Source organism: Micropterus salmoides, unplaced genomic scaffold, assembly GCF_014851395.1.
Source record: "Micropterus salmoides isolate LMB-PRFRI ecotype aquatic unplaced genomic scaffold, ASM1485139v1 Ms_hic_scaffold_4, whole genome shotgun sequence".
Taxonomy (NCBI): domain Eukaryota; kingdom Metazoa; phylum Chordata; class Actinopteri; order Centrarchiformes; family Centrarchidae; genus Micropterus; species Micropterus salmoides.
In genome coordinates this window covers 12,925,538-12,943,310 of record NW_024043372.1, presented here as the reverse complement: position 1 = coordinate 12,943,310, position 17,773 = coordinate 12,925,538, and the positions used below count along the sequence as shown (strand labels likewise).

General features: G+C 40.4%; 1 protein-coding gene across 3 annotated transcripts in view; it reads left to right on the top strand.

Annotated features, from left to right (window-relative positions):
- Positions 1-17,773, top strand: part of LOC119886988 (synaptotagmin-2-like) — a 33,939-nt gene that overhangs the window by 1,999 nt on the left and 14,167 nt on the right. For 2 of the 3 annotated variants that reach the window (XM_038698010.1, XM_038698008.1), the window contains exon 1: positions 16,103-16,237. The exons of the other annotated variant lie outside the window; for it this stretch is intronic. The gene's annotated coding sequence lies outside the window, so the exon portion shown is untranslated. Of the gene's footprint in view, positions 1-16,102; positions 16,238-17,773 lie in introns of those variants that run through there. 3 annotated transcript variants of the gene reach the window in all.

Genomic DNA, 17,773 nt, shown 5'->3' with positions numbered 1-17,773 from the left:
GCGGTACACTGAGAGGATTAATCATACTGCACAATTTTGCAGTCTGTGCTTGGTGTCTGGTGATGAAGTCAGCGTTACAGCTCTTAGATTTGATTACATTGGAGGGTGTCCAGTTATAAGAATTGTACAGTACTATCCATGACGAAAATGCAAGAAAGCTGCACACTAATCTTATAGCCATTCTAGTGGTGTGGCTGTAGGGATGGCAATATCGATCAGTCGGTGAGTTGGCCCACCAAGCTGACCCAAACTGAAATATCTGAACACCTATTAGGTGGATTGCTTTGAAATGTGTTAAAAAGCTTTATTATTGTGAGAGGAAGAATCCTGCTGACCTTTGTGATCCCCTCACTTTTACTGTATGTTGTTGACATTATGGTTTTGAGTGAGGCATCCCGACCACTGTATATGAATTACAATGAACCATTGGGTCAGCACATACGAGAAATTTGCTTTGGTGATAAGGTGCTACATGTAGACAAACATACAGTTGACATATATAAATGTAGAAATATATAACTATGGAATGAACAAATGCAATTAATATAAGAATAATAAAACAATAGAGAAAAATAATACTATTTGCATAGATAGAACATTGTGGCAGATATTGACATGTGCATTACTCCGGTTTGTGTTGTGCAGAGCATTGAAACAGAACAGAATATTGTGTACATAAATATATAAATTGACAAAATATAAAAATATAAAACAACGATTAACAATTTACAACAAATATGTTCAGTATGCCAGGTTTGTGCATGATATGAAATTAAATGAAATAATATTTTTGAAAGGGGGAAGTGTCAGTGAGGGACCCGGGCCTTGTTAATGAGTCTAGCTGCAGACGGGAAGAAGCTGTTTTTGTGACGAGAGGTTTTGGTCCCGATGGGCCGCAGTCTTTTGCCAGAGGGGAGAGTGAAACAGTTTGTGTCCAGGGTGGGAGGGGTCAGTGCAATCTTTCCTGCTCACTTCAGAGTCCTGGAGGCGTACAGTTCCTGAAATGGAATCACCTTCTCTGCAGAGTGAATGATACGCTGCAGCCTGCCCTTGTCCCTGGCAGTGGCATCAGCGTACCAGATGGACTCAATGATGGCGGTGTAGAAGTGCACCATCATTGTCTTTGGCAGGCTGAACGTCTTCAGCTGCCGCAGGAAGTACATCCTCTGCCTTCTTGGTGAGGGAGGTGATGTTCAGCTCCCACTTGAGGTCCTGGGAGATGATGGTACCCAGTAAGCGGAAGGAGTCCACAGTGGCGACTGGGTAGTCAAGCAGGATGATGGGGGAGACCATCTCCACTGTCTTCAGAGCGTTGAGCTCCAGACTGTTCTGGCTGCACCAGGTCTCCTGATGGTCAATCTCCCACCTGTAGGCGGACTCATCCCCACCATACATGACCCCAGTGAGTGTGCTGTCATCTGCAAACTTAAGGAGCTTGACGGACTGGTGACTGGAGCTGCAGCTGTTGGGAGAAGAGCAGAGGGGAACGAACGCAGCGAGGGGAACCGGTGTTGATTGGTACTGGAGTCAGAGACATGTTTTCCCATCTGTCCGACAGGAAGTCTGTGATCCACCTGCAGGTAGAGTCTGGCACGTTCAGCTGAGAGAGCTTGTCCTGCAGCAGGGCCGGGATGATGATGTTGAAAGCAGAGGCGAAATCTACAAACGCGATCCTGGCATAGGGTCCTGGGGAGTCCAGGTGCTGGAGGATGTAGTGAAGGGCCATGTTTACTGCATCATTTACAGACCTGGATTTAAGGTGGGACAACACAAAGTACTCAAAAGACTTCTTAACCACAGGTGTCAGGGCGATGGGTCTATATTCATTTAGTCCTTTTTTGGGGACAGGGATAATGGTGGAGGACTTGAAGCAGGACATGGCATGTCTCCAGTGAGGTGTTAAAAATGTCTGTGAAGACCGGAGACAGTTGATCAGCACAGTAGAGATGGTGGACTGGGCTGAAGCTGGAGCTGAGTGGAGAAGTCACAGGGGATGGTTTCCGATTGATTCTCAAAGCAGCAGTAGAACTGGTTCAGCTCATTTGCTGGGTGAGAGTCATTGATGGGGTGGGGGGCTTTGGGTTTGTAGATAGTGAAGTGGCGTCATTTGCAGAGAGTGGTGAAATTTCTCTGAGTACAGTTGTTTAGATTCTTGCACCTCCTTGCTAAACCTGTAATTTAGTGGTCCTGTCTCCACTCCTAAATGCCTTCTCCTCTTCTCCAGTATGAACTGTATTCACTTTGGTGATCCCCTGACTTTTCTTCTAGTGCTACCATCAGGTCAAAATTTTACCTTCCCATTAGCATCAGTTGTACTTTGTGTTTAGTGCCAATTAGCACACGTTAGCATGCTAACACAGTAAACTAAGATAGTGAACATAGTAAACATCACACCTGCTAAACATGTTTTTTCATTGTCATTGTGAGCATGATGTTGATGTTAGCATTTAATTTAAAGCACTGCTGTGCCTATAAGTACATTGCTAATAGCATGGCTGTAATCTAACCTAACCTATCAGTAGGTTTAGTAGGCCCCTACTGGTCCATTTGTATGTGATGATAATGCCTTCAGTGGCTTGTTCATGGTGAAATTGGATGACAGATTGACGACTGTTACGAATATCAATAATAATTTATTTCAGGTTGTAGACAGTTCTTGCAGTAGTCAGAAGGCTTTATTTGAGCTCCTTTAAGTTTCCACATTACAGATCCTCCCGAGGAGAGGTGAACATGCCCAGAGCACTTCTGCTGCTTGATGGTTCATGAAATGGGATTCTGTGCTACAGCCTTTAATCCTGTCCTCACAAAACTGAGATCCTCTTTCACAGGCTGTCAGGTGCATCAATGTACATGAAGCACACTGTTGATGTTATTCATTTATGCTCTTCACACAGTAATACTACAGTAGGTATAGACAGTGATAACAGTTCAAAAAATGTCATTTGATGATGTTTTTGTGTGAGATCTAATGACATATCACAGACACGTATCAACGAAGATGTTTTGTAGACTTTAAGAGGTTCTCTGTTAAAGTTGCTGAACTGATGACTTTACTAGTGGTGCAGTGTCTTTTTTGTCGATTGAATGCCATCTTTACTTCTTTTACTGAGTAGAATGGATTTGTTGCCAAAAAAAAAAAGATGTGTATCATTACATACCTCAGGTATTGAACCTCTGGTCTTTTTTGCCCTAACTGCATTCAGACTGTGAGCAACACAATCTATAAAACATCAAATGTTGGCCAGGATCGAGCTTTTTGGTCAGTTATTGTCTCTAAAAGAAAAGGGGGAAACAATTTCAATGCTCAACCTTCAGAGACCCATACCTGTTGAAAAGGTGGAAAGGATGCAGCAGGTCAAATCCACAGTACAGACTGGAATAACAACAGAGGGGGGGACGTTATAAGGAACACACAAGAAGCCATACTGATTGAGAGGATAAGTGTGGCAACGATTAACTGATGTGTCACCTGGGTGAAAATTAATTAGAAACTATTCTCATAATTGAAGTCCTGAAGTGAAAACTACAACCATCCTCTGGTTGCAGCTTCTCCAAGGTGATGATTGTTGCTTTTCCTCTTTTTTTATATGATTGTGAACTGACATTTGAAAAAGGTCACTTAGTACAGTTTGAGGGCGGGTTAAAAAGTGTTTATGATTTAAAGTTGCACTAATCAATGTTTTCATAATAAAAATGGATCACACGGCTACTTGTTATGTCTGAGGTGTCGCCTTTAGTGATATACCCATTGATAACCATCACTTTCTTGACTCTACAGAACACGTTAGCATCTACAGCATCAGCTGGTGGTGCTGGTTAAATTTCACAAATTTACTGTTTTGGTTCACTCCCAATGCTCTCATCAGCATGATTTCCAGGCAGAGAAAAAGTAAACCCACTGTACACTACTTGCTCGTCACCGAATGCCAGACAGATCAAGTTAGCAACTAGCTCGTGGGTGAAGTGAAGCATTTAACTTTTGATCTTCATATCATCACAAATGATTAAATGTGTTTCCACAATGGTAAATCCAACAAATGATATATTAGCTTAGTGGATCAGTCTGCCACTTGCTTTACTTACTACGGTATGCACATGACTGTAGTGACTGTTTTAGCCCAACCTCTGCAGAGAAGGATCAATTCTTTTCAGCAGATCGATTTTGAGTGCTTCAGGGTCAAATTAATATATTTAAGTACCAGATTGAGCAGAAACAATCAGTAGCTTTGCTTGTGTACTGTATGTGTCTGTGTGTCTGCCTACCAATTCTGTTATCTAAAAGATGAAGTTGATGTCAGAGGAAGTATAAAAAAAAAATCACGTTTGAAGTTAAGTACATACAAAATAAATAGCAGCTTTCTCAGCTTTTGAGTAATTGGTAACAGTGGTGGAAGAAGATTCTTTTCTTAAAGCAGCTATAGCCTAATCAATATTTTTGTAATAACAATGTATCAAATGACAAAGTGAAACAATGTGACAATATGAAAGGGGTCATTTGTAGAGATGAACCTACAAAGAGTTATCACCTGAATCTGCAGCTCTTCTCTGCTTTGTGGAGCTTTATAGAGTTTGTTTGTCTGCCTGTAACTTTACGGTTTTAGGTCAGTCTCACCGCTCTCATGGCGTTGTTTCCAGCAGCAAAAAAGATCTAAAAACTCACTATACACTACCTGCTCAGCACCAAACAGCAGACGGACACAGTTAGCAACTAGCTAGTCAACACAGTGGAGCATTTTGCATCTAAAGATGCAAGATCTAAGATTATTTTCCACAGGGGTTGGTAGAGACCAAAAAGAGATGGAATTAGGCAGGAACCTGTCTCCGGGTCTGAAAAGTGAAGCCATTGCTGAAGTGCCTTAAACCTATATTGTTTCTAATAGTCAGCCGGAGGTGACTTCACTGGTTGCAAAAAGAAGTCGGATTATATAGAAATCCATTAGAAAAGGCCCCTACTTGTAAACACTTTCCTAATGAGTTTATTAGGGGTTGGAATCTCTAGGCACCTTATGATTCCATTTGATTACGATTCAGGGCTACGCTGCAATTATAAAAATGATTATCGATACATCTTGATGTGTTTTTTTTTTTTCTATACAGGATTTGACAACTTGGTACTTTTAAAGCAAAGTATTTGTAATGATCCAACCAACTAGGTAAGTAGGTAGTAGTGACATGCAGCTAATTAACGTTACTTCATATACATTTAGCAAACGTTACATAGCAGCCAAAAGACATACTGTTAGTCTTCCTGCTCAGCTTCTTGACTGGAGTCTGAAGCGTTGGGGAGATGTTTGCTAGCACTAACTGCCTTCACTTTTCCATCAGTTGGGGAAACAGACACACAGTGACCTCCACATGCATTTACTGCCAGATTGACAATTTACTGCTAAATTGTTTCCAACTGTTTCACCACCACTTTCTGCCATCTGTCTGTAGATTTCCTTTAAAGAATGAGGAGAGGAAGCTAGATAAACATTGAATGTTACTATGCTTGCACAGTGTGTGAGCGAAAATCATTAATTTCGAAGTGATATTAATGAGCGTGTGAAATTTTAGTAGCGGAGGTCAATTCGCTCAGCAGCAGCGGTGCACTGAACATAAGGGGAACACATCTCTGTTGTGTGCACGCCACAGACTATCCGAGGGCTGCACTTCCGCACATCCTAGTTCCACCTTTTGCGTTCCATCAACATTAAATTATCAATTAACATTTACAAATTAGATTTTTGATTTTTGTGAATCGATTCAGAATCAGGTCTGCATCGCGATGTATCTAAGAATCGATTTTTTCCCCCTACTCTTAGAGTTTATGGTCTCAATCACTAGTTTTCAGTCTTCTTTGATACAGTGTTTAATAAATTATGGTCTCACTGATAAGTTGCTACCATGGCGACCTGTCAGACATAGCAATGTGTAGCCCTCCACACCTCCACCCTCTTGTTCAAATATGGTCACTTCTGGTTCCAAAAAACCAAGATGGCAACGGCCAATATGCCAAACTTGAGGCATCAAAACGGCAGTCCACATAACAACTGGTGTTGTCACAGTCACTACGTCCACTTCATTTATGCAGTCTATAGAGCAAATATAAGGTGGTCAGAAACACAACTCCAAATGAAAGTTCAACATATCAGCTCAGAAAATTATGAGTCCTATACTCTTAGCTGACTAGATGCAGAGGCTTGATTGCCAGGAATAACAACAATAAAGAAAGGTTATTTCTATTTATGAAAAAAAATATTTTCACAATTAATTAAGTAATTTACTGATTATAATAACAGAACAAATAGGATCTCTCTGCCTTTTTATAGGTTGATGCAGAAAACAGACCTGCCTTTTAGGATATGCTGATGAAGGGCTTTCTTAATGATACCAATTTGTCTTCTCTCCCAGCATGAAACCCCTTGACAGAATTGGAAATTAGCTGGAGCAGAAAATGGAAGATGCCAAGATTGACACATCTGGTACAGCCTTAAAACTTTTCGCTTCCAATTGCATCCACATCACTTTATGTATGCTTTAATAAAGGCACATAGGGTGGTATGAAAATGACTGCTCACTGTTTAATTAGCAAGCTTCTCAATTAAATCTGGTTTTGAAGCCAGACGAAAAGAAAAAGAAATGTAGGAATTCAAGCAGAAGGATCAGATAATTACTTCTGAATTCATGTCCCTTCTGGCCTCTCTTTAGTACTACTCCGCCATGTTGCCCCAGATCTGTGCTGTTGGGCAGCGCATCCTTCACTGGTGGGGAGATGTACTCCCTCCCTCTCTTTTTCATACACCAATATTAAACGCTAGCCAGTTAGCATATTTTCAAAACTGGGAGTAAGAAAAAACAGTGTATGAAGATGTACATATCTGTATATTTCTTCGTTGGTTTTAATCCTGATGATGTGCCCAATTAATCTGTATTCGGTTTATGGAAAAGAAGACAGAAAGTAAGATGGTTTTCATAACTGAGAACCAAGAGTCCTAAGAAACCTTGGGAGAAAAAACTCTCTGAGTCAGCAAAGTGAGAAAAAAACTTGAAGGCCAGTCACCATTACACCCTCAACTTAAGAGAGCCAAACTTGCCATATTTGTGCGGTGAATGTTAAAATATTTGCAGCCAAATGACTGTAATGGATTACAACTGTTGATAGTTTCATGTAGTGTTATATATCAGCCAAGCTACAAGTAAAATTAGCTCCCTACATGCTTTGTTACAGTTTTTGTAACACGATGTGCATATAGACAGATTATCAGATTGTTGTTTTTCTCTTTATATGTCAAGCTTTCCAGCCCATCGCTCACTTTTTGATGATGTAACTATCTCAGTTACATTTTTCCTTACCACAGGGAAATGTTCGTGGGTGTTATAGTTGCAATAGTTTGCCTACAAGCTAATGTATGTGAATGAACTCACAGGGGAAATTTAGTAGAAAGATATTATGCGGTTAATTACTTTTGTTAGTTGTACCCCTGTGATTGATTTCCACTTGATTCATGACGTAAGTAGATGGTAACTTACTGTAGCATAAAAGTGTTTAGTTCTAATTCCCAATGGACATGTTTTCAGACATTTGGTTTAGGTTTAATTGTTCGTGCATTTTTCTAAATTAGTATCTTCAGAGCTACATATTTATTCACATTCTCATAAATAAATTTAAAAAGTAGGTTTTTTTTAAGTGACCTCTCTCCTATAGTAGACTGTCTTGGTTGAATTCAGGAGGCAAATGGCCAACATGGGACATTCGTTATTACTCTGTAACTGGACCATTAAAAATCAGGACTAGTAATGCACTCTGCATCTTTACTTCTCATTGTGACACTATTCAGAAGCTCCACACCCCATATTTCACACATCCATGCATTACACTATGTGCTGATGTGGTCATTTCCAGACACTAATGTTAGGGTTAATTTTACTTTATACTATGGAAAAGTTTGGTTTAAAGATTTGGGTTTTCCCTGTTCATTAGCAGATCAGGGAAGGCTCTAAATGACATGTCAGGACACATTAAATGCCGCAGTAGGAAAGGCACAAGTGTATATAATAAATCTAATAAAATATATTATATATATGTTTGCAGATTTGGATATATTTGAGATAAAAAAATAAAATACATTCCTTCCCCAACTGAACTGGTGTTAAACACATGTGGAACGGATGAATTTAATTTAGCTGCATCAGCATTATTTAACACACAACTTTAAGGGGTACCCTGGAGGTTTAAGGGGTTTACCAAGAATAGCAAGATGCACAATTCGAGTCCAACTCTCTTTTTTCATTTCCTGTCATCGCGTTACCAGCAAATCTTCAATGGATGCACATTATGCCCCAAAATATACAGCTGTAAATGCAATTTTATATTTTTACAATATGGCAAATTGTTTAGCTTTTAGATAAAATTAGCCTGTTCATATTGCGCAGATCATCTTTCTATACAACTATACAAAGATGTGTGTGCTTTTGTTGCCCCAGCAGCCCTTATACATTAATTGGCTTTGCTTTGTTAATAAACCATATGGGGGAGGTGGGTGGTATCCTTTAATTTACATAAGTTTTAAACAGTTGCAGCTTTACTCCCATGATTGTGTTGACATTGACCAAGTTGTCACAGCTCTCCTAAGGAAGACAGACACAATAGTATCATCATGCCAGCAACTCAGTTAGAGTGAAAAGCTGCTGTCAAAGCACAAGAGCTCATCCTCGACAGCCACCCACCCACTCAACACACTCTGTGTCTCTGTGTTTACAGACGCACATAGGCAAACACAGACACACACCATCACCTTGTTGACCAACTGCTACTTCCAAGACACCCAAACATTGCAACTGATGTATAGAGTCAACTACGACCATATGGTGCTTTCTGTTTACTGTTGTCTACGCTGCAGTAATGATGGGCCAGAGTACGGCCAGTGCCTTGTGTGTGTGTGTGTGTGTGTGTGTGTGTGTGTGTGTGTGTGTGTGCGTGTGTGTCTCAGAGAGAGAGATAGGGAGGCAGAAAGGGCTAGAACGATGTAAGTAAAAGATGAAAGCAATGAGAAGAGGAAGAAGCGAGCCATGGCAGGAAATGGAGGAAGAGTGTGAGCAGCTGACTGTTGGACAAACTGCCTTCTAGCGTCGTCTTTCTCTGTTACACCCCTGCATTGCAGCACTCCCTGCAGGAGCTGAGAGGGTGCAGTGTTTTCCACATCCTCTCTGCTGCCTCAGAGGAGACAAATCATCTCAACCAAGACGTTCCGGCACAACTCAGCAACATAACACTTTGGCAGCAGCTGTTTTCTGCATATTTTTGTTATCTGGGGCTTTGATAGTGGTTGTGTTGCTCTTATCAACGTCCCAGCACAACACAGTCCTCAGGCCTGACTCATCCTTTGTGCAGAGGGCGACTAGTAGGGAGAGAGGGAGAGCTTTACTCATTCACAGATGCTCTGAGGAAATGAGAATATCAGGGAAGAGCTGGAGTCTCCCACAATGCACTGTGTGTTCAAATGAACCAATCCTACTGTACAATCTCTGCTTCGGTTCGGTTAATAATGCATCTGCATTGTGACCTTGCACTAAACTCTGCCACGCGTGAAAGTTGCTGAGTAAAGTAGCAGTGGTGATTTCATAAATCTGGTGAAGAACATTAGCTAGATCCATCTGGTGGCCACAGCCAGAATAATGAAAATTATTATTTTTCCAAAAGCTCCAAAAGGGGCTTATTAATGTAGTTTTTCAATGAAATCACTTATCACTTCCTTTTTGTCAATGAGCTCTAACCTCACTTAGAAGTGAAGCATACACCTGTACTTCGACAGCTGTATTCTAATTTTAAAATAGCTCTCCTTATTAGCTAGCCTCCTTGCTAATGACTTTTTTGAAGGTGGGTCTCTGACACTGATTTGAGAACCCCTCTTTATTTTTCTAAGATCAGTGGCCCTCAGGTCCATGCGACTGGTTTTGTTTCTGGTTTGGAACCCATACATCTTGTTTATTACAGCCACGTGTAACTACTGACATAACTATGCTTGCCATAGCATGGTTTACTCGCTCGCGGTCAAGTTAGCAACACTTAGTAACAACAAACACTGGTTATCTCTGTTGCTTGGAACGGCCACTATTCTGCTTTTAATGTGATGGCACTGGGTCGGGATGTAGCCCTTGCTTCGAACATTCAATTTAGATTTATTGTCGTTTTACCGATAGGTACACAGCTTCTCCACAGTCTCAGTTGCTCTAACTAACGTCACCCACATAATACACAATAGGCTACTGCGACAACAACCCATCCACTAAGTTAAAGTAAAGTTACTTACTGCAGTCTAATTGTTATAAAGTGTAGCGATAATCTCATTTATAATATTCAGTCCAGCTCACTAACTGTTTCGTTATCATCCAATACATGTAGGTTAGCTGTGTTCACATTGCTGAGCCTCCGGTGAAAGATAATATTAAGGTTACTGAAAAGCAGACAGGTGAGCTAACAATGTAGCATGTCAACTTTATGCAGTCAATGTAACGTTATCATGTAACGAGCATGGAATACTTCAACCTCCAAATAATCCTGAGTTACCTGAGTTTCCAGCATGTTGTATGAAGCTGTTTCCCTGACTGTCTATAGCCGTTGTCACACCTGCCTTTTCTTTCAGCAGTATTGTGCCAATATGTGGTTCGCTGCGCTGCATGAAAGCTGTTGATCTGCCTCTGAGCAGGGAACGTTGATGTAACAGAGCTGAACATGTCTGGAGAAAAGCGCAGACAAGGCTAGCAACAAGGCTTTGTTTCTGCGTTTATTGTGGGATGTATGAAAGCAGTTGTGTTTCTCATTATGCTCACTCATGAGTTCAAGTGAGCATGCGTACGAGCACACGCCTTGTGGTCGCTGAAAACCTTTAAACAACCGCAGTGGCCGCTGAAAACCTTTAAACAACTCTTTAATCGTAACTTTTTTAAAAAATGAATAAACAAAGTTATCTGGCTGTTGTTGATTCCATCCATCATCAACCGCTTATCCTGGGCCATGGGCGGCTGGAGCCAATGCCAGCTGACATTGGGCGAAAGGCGGGGTACACCCTGGACAGGTCACCAGACCCACCAGGGTCACACATAGACAAACAAGCAGTCACACTCACCAGGAACAACATGCAAACTCCACACACAAACACGGGGTTTGAACCCACAACCTTCTTGCTGTGAGGCTACAGTGCTAACCAGTGCACCACCGTGCTGCTGCTGCTATTATCAAAATTAAATAATTTAATCATATAGGTTCTATAACCTATATATGAAGGCTATATGAAGAAAAACACCTGATAATTACTTCATTAGAATATTTTAAATATGATAAACACATAAGCATTGCAGATGGCAAAATTATTTCCAGATTAATGTTGTTAGTGACTCAAAGCCACCTGCAGGTCCAAAGCAGGGACTTACATCTATGTCATTTTTTCTGCTTTCCATCTATCTAAAATATATCAAGAATACTGGAGATAAATGGAATGAAATCTTTATATATATATATATATATATATATACAAAGTAACATTTGATTCCACTTAGAATGATGTGGCTAATTGTCTATTGACTCCCTTTTGCAGAATAGCGCTGCTTGGTTTAGCTCTCTGACATTGAACTTTTCTCCATTTCTCCTTTTGGTAAATTATTTCAATGAAGGCTGGGTTTACTATGTCCTAAATCTCCTTTTGAATGAATTAAATCATTGTTGTTGCCAAGTTTGCTCTTTTGACGATGTGGATGTACGGTGAGTGCTGTCATACTTGCATTAAATGCCATTTTATAATTACTGACTATAGGGACTTTCCAATGAGACCGAACAATAGTGAGAGGGGAGAGTATCCTTTAAATAGTTTCATTTCCCCCTAATAGCGCATTCTGCTGTTCTGTAGTCTAAAGCTGCGTGCTACCACATTTACCACATGTCGTCCTTATTTCGTTTCCCAGTCACTCTCTCAACATGTAATTTAAAGGCAAGGCAATGTTAGAAGCAACAGATCAACACACATACATCAATACAAGGAGACAATGAGCAGCCATAAGTAAAATCAAACGAAACAAAACATTGTTATAGTTCCAGGGGTATAGGTACAGACAGTGCAGACAGTGCAGCGAGTAACGAGCTGGACTTTGTCAGTTACATGGTAAAAATTAATCTAATTTTATCATTCAACAGTAGACATGCAGCTCACCTCAGACTGTTCATTACCATGGAGATCGAGTGGTATATACACAATCAAATACGCATTTCCCCCTTTGCAGTGGTGTCTGACACCACAGACTTTTGTGGGTAAAACTACTGTAGGCTATGAGGTATACAGTGAAATATATTTTTAAAAAAGGGTCAGGACATGGTGTTATTTATGAGTAGGCCTCTCTGTCGAAGAGGAATGTAGTTGTCGTGATTCGGGAGGTTATTGTACTGAAAAGCCCGAAAAAATCTGCCTCATTTCAGCACAGTGGACACCTCCTGAACTCAGCTGTTTGTAGAGACGTTTCGGGATTTTGACAATGACAGCACTGGCCATGCTCCTAATAACTTTCTCTTTGACTTATGTTCTTTGCAAATACAAAAATCTAGGTGACACAGTCGGACTCTAAAATCCATCACATGATGGTACTTTAGATGGCTGCGTCCAAGCAGCGTGTATGTGTGTTGGAGAGAGACGCACACACTGTTGAATTTAATATGTTAATATGGAAAGAAATCAATTTAAGGAGCTTTATATTAAGTAAGTTATTCATTTACGGAATCTAATCTTTTCAGTCTTTAAACCTTGCACAACCAGAAAACAAGGCACACAAATTTGCTAATATAGGGTTCCCTTCTAGAAATGAACGCAGTGTGTGTGTGTGTGTGCACGTGTGCTTTGTAACTGTGTAGCCCAAGGGCCCATCATAACAGCATGCACTGGGGCCCGTGGTTACTACCTTACGCTACTGTATAGTTCACATGAATAACCAAGTTTAAAAGAATGTAAGAGCCATTTAAAATGATTACTGTCATCGTTCAATAGCCTGATAGCAGATGGAATGAAAGACTTGGAGTAGTGGTTTGTTCTCCTAAGGGACACATTATAACACCGGCCTGAGGGCATTACAGTGAATTCACTGGACAGAGTATGGTCAGATTGGTTGATAATTCCTTTTGCTTTCTGACCCACCTGTTTCTCCCAGAGCACATGTTTCTTTGCTGGGCTCCAATTATCTTGGAGTAGACTTTCTCAATACCATTTAGGTCGTTCTTGTCCTTCGCAGCCAACTGGATTAAACACACAAGACATAAGAGTACCTGTTAATTAATGAGTTTCAGAGATGCTTGTGGATTTTGTTCACCCCCGTTTCCAGTCTTTATGCTAAGCTAAGCTAAACTTCAGTCTTAAATATTTGTTCAATATGAATATGAGAATGGCATCAATCTTCTCATCTTAAGGTGCAGTCAGACTGGATTTTACTGGAGGGACGCTGCTTGGCTGCAGTGAGTTCAAGGACAAGAGGGTACTGTCAATTAAACCTTTGATAAGAAGCTGTTTAATGTACTACACTGTGGACTAATCTTGTTAGCCTGTTAGGCATGTTAGCTTAATCTTAATTTCATGTTTTTAACTGAAGCTTGGTTGGACCAAGATGACAGTGCAGCTGTCCTTATCAAGTCTATCCCTCCCAACTTCAGTTTTATGAGCGAAGCTAGAGTGCATCAGAAAGGAGGTGGAGTTGCCATTTTGTTTAATGACTCCCTCCAATATAAGAAGATGACTTATGGAAATGTTGCTTCTTTTAAATATGTGGCTTTTGAATTGAATTCCTCTTCTCAAAATAAATAATTATTTGATAACTTTGGTGAACTGCTGCCTATACTATGTACTGACTGACTGTGTAGTTATTGTTGTGGTGATTTTAACATCTATGTTGACAACCCCCAGGACAGAGGGACTAAAAAACTGTGTTGTGTTCTTGATAATTATGGACGGACTCAACATGTGATGGAGCCCACACACAAAAAGGGGCACACTCTGGACTTAGTCATTTGCAAGGGTCTAAACATTTCCAAGGTTGTGGTGACTGATGTTGCTCACTCTGATCATAACAATAGACTGCTATTGTTAAGGTCTTCAATGACACTGACAGTCGCACAATTTCAGTCTTAGTATTATTGGATCTCAGTGCTGCATTTGACAGTCGACCACAACATATTAATAGATAGACTGGAAAACTGGGTGGGACTTTCTGGCACAGTACTAAGCAGGTCTGAATCCTACTTAAAGGACAGGGACTTCTTTGTGTCTAGAGGTAATTTCCCAAGGCTCCATTCTGGGGCATCTTCTGTTTAACATCTACATGCTTCCACTGGCTCAGATTATGAAAAACAACAAAATATGTTACCATAATTATGCAGATGACACACAGATTTACATAACATATCTCCAGGTGACTATGATCCCATACATGTGCTGAGTAACTGTAAACAATGGGATTTGCCAGAATTTTCTTCAAGATAAACCTGAAATCATTGTTTATGGTGCCAAGGGAGAACAATTAACAGTCAGCGATCAGCTTCATTCGGTAATGTTATAAACCACAATCCAAACCAGAAATCTTCCTGTAGTCACGGACTCAGACCGGAATTTTAGCAGCCATATTAGGACAATGACAATGTCAGCCTACTATCACTTTTTTGTCTTTTTTTAATTAAATCAAATTTAAGGCTGTAGATTAATAACTTACACTGTACTGTAACTCTTACTGTCCTGTTTTATCCTATTTTTATTTTTTATTTAACTCTTTCATTACTCTTTAAAAAATTGTATTTCTGTGTCTTTTGTATTGTACTGTATTTCCTTGTTGCTTTTATGTTTTATGTAAATCACTTTGAATCACCTTGTTGTTGAAATGTGCTACAAATAAACTTTCCTTGCCTTGCTTTGCCTAACAAGGTTGCAGCTACAAGTTTTATTTAAAAATAGTAGTCTGCATATCTTTTACTTTTGCTAAATGCATTTAGCAGATGAAAAGGAATGGAAAAGAATATCACTGGGCTTAACTTTGCAGTACATTGGGATACAAATGAAATGATTCTCTATGAGGGAGCAATTTTGTGTGAGATCCTGCCCCCCTCTGGCAGAAGAAACTCATTGCACTGCAACTCCTGACAGCTGCTGGCTGAACATGAGCACACAGAAAGGTATTTCCCCAAGGAGACTGAGGAAGGAAAGAGGGTTTGAGGAAACAAGAATGAATGCAGTAAATGAAAAGGGCTCAAATATGTAAAGAAGTAACTACATGACGGACATTTTCATACATTTACTGATTTGAAACAAGTTTAACATGTAGAATGAATGTAACACCAGACTATGAAGACTTATAGGATGACTAATACTCTCATCTCTGCATGCATAGATGTCTTTATCACACATCAGTTGTTTCATAGTTGTAATGGTTTTAGCTCGACATTGTGAGCTGCATTTTTGCTTGTATTCTAACTAGGGAAGATGTTTCACAATCTGTTCACTTCCAATTATCATTGACGAGTCTCCTGTGAGATCAGTGAAAGGCAGACAAGTTCACCTAATCATTCTTCTTTTCAGTTGTTCATTCTGAATGGGTTTAACAAGGAAGGATCTCTCCATAAGGTTGTATCACACTTTCCGAGATCAATTGTTGGGATCCAATGAATTGTATAGCTCAGCGTTATACCATTTGGACACCCTAAAGAGTTTGTCAGCTGACCTACTACTTGCCTTGCTTGTTCTCCATCTCTGATCTGTGCAAACTGGCTTTAGTCAACACCCCCACCCCTCAACACCCCCACCCCACAGCCTGTGCATATTGATCTTTTACAACTGCCCTCCAATGCTAGACCAAAGAGTGGCATGCTGCAATCAGCTGTGTGAGCAGCATCACAAATGAGGTTGGGGGGAGAGAGAGGGAGAGAAAGAGGTAAAGAGGCTATGTGCATGAGTATGTTGAGGGAGAGACAGAACGGGAGTAGGGAGGTGTGTGATGGGAGGGTGGAAAATGGGGGAGATGGTGTGCATTGGAAGAGGAGGAGGGGAGGGGGTGGGAGGAGGAGGAGGAGGAGGAGGAGGAGGGGTGTAGTGCTGCAGTGGAGAGAAGTGAGAGGAGACTGCAGTCTCTGCTTATGGGAGACATCAGACTATGTAACCACAGCTCTGAGGGACTGTAGCCCATACAGTTATTGGTATTGGATGGGCCACCTCACGAAGGGGAATACCACATCGGACTGGTGAGTTTTGTTTTGGAGATCTTGTTAAATTGATGAACGCTTAAATACTATCAAAACATACAACCAGAAGATACCTATCTTAGCGGATGCTCTCTGCATTTTCAAACTAAGTGAAGCATAATAAACTCTTACGCTGTGACTATATTCTCTGAATACCCTTGTGAATCAGGATGAGTTTTTTGTTGGGTTTTTTTTGATGCTGAGTGATGCTGGCCAGTGATGAGCTGCAGAAATCAAAGGCAGATAAGGACTGAGTGCTAATGGCACAGAGGTAAACACTAGGCTAAAACAAGCAGGGTGGCCTTTAGACATGTTTTGTTGTATTTTGTGTTCAGCCGCTATCCTCACAACAGCTTATCTGAATGCCAACAGATGGAACATGCTAAGTTATAGAACTCATGGAGTGTTGAGATTTCCTGAGTTGGATCAGAAATTATCATGAATTTTGTGTTTAACACAGCTGCTGACATGTTTTGTTCGAGGTGATTAGAGGTGATGATTTCTTTAGTGATGATTTCTTGTACAGACATAAAGTGACTGTTATATCATTCGGAGCAGCCTAAATTTGATCATAATCTTCATACATCATAGCGGAGTAGAACAGTCGGCATTCACATTATACCCATGCCCACAGCTCAGGCAATGACTTGACACTGGCTTTAAGCCAATTGGTTATTTGATTGGCTGGTCACCTCGGCTCTAGCCAGGTTGTGGACAATTCTGGATAGCAGATAGACACTATCAGGATTGCTTAGCAACAATAATCCTCCGGTCAAAAGCACACAGGCCTCTACTTTACTGTATGTGATTGGCACGCATCGAACCTCAAATCCTACCTTACGACGAGACAGAAGTAAATCCACGCTAAGATGCACATGTTGGAATGCAATACTTATTGATCTGTGGAGTGTGAGTCAATGAAGATGAGGTTACATGATGATTGATGTTTGCCAGACATTGACAGGGAAGTCTGCTGGTACACTTTTATGCTGTGATACGGAAATCCTCACATGCACTGTAAGCTTATTTAGATAAGAATGTCTCGCAAAAGACTCACTGTATATCATTCATTTGATAAGCACGCACAAATACACAAATACACACACACGCCTGTGTGTGTGTGTTTGTGTCTGTGAAACCCTGAACTGAATTGTTGTCCTTGCTCATTTAAACAGTGGCTAGAAAATATCTCTTTTTTAAACTGAGACAGATCATTTTCTTTTAGTGCTTTTAGAGGGAGAAACGAAAATCATCCTGAACATTTGAGATCTGTAATGATAGACAGACACACACATACTCCCACATACACATCATGCACGCAATTTGTTTTATCTTTTATTCATGCTGAGGGTTTTGTTCATATTTATTTTATGTTTCATTTTCTCTTTTTGCAGTTTAAGTCTACCTCCACATAGTGCTTGCTTAACAGTCACACTAACAGCGATATTAAGCTAATAAGAAATAAAACATTTATTGAACTTTTCTGTCAGAACACTACATACAAAACGCAAACAGAGACGATATAGCTGCAGATCA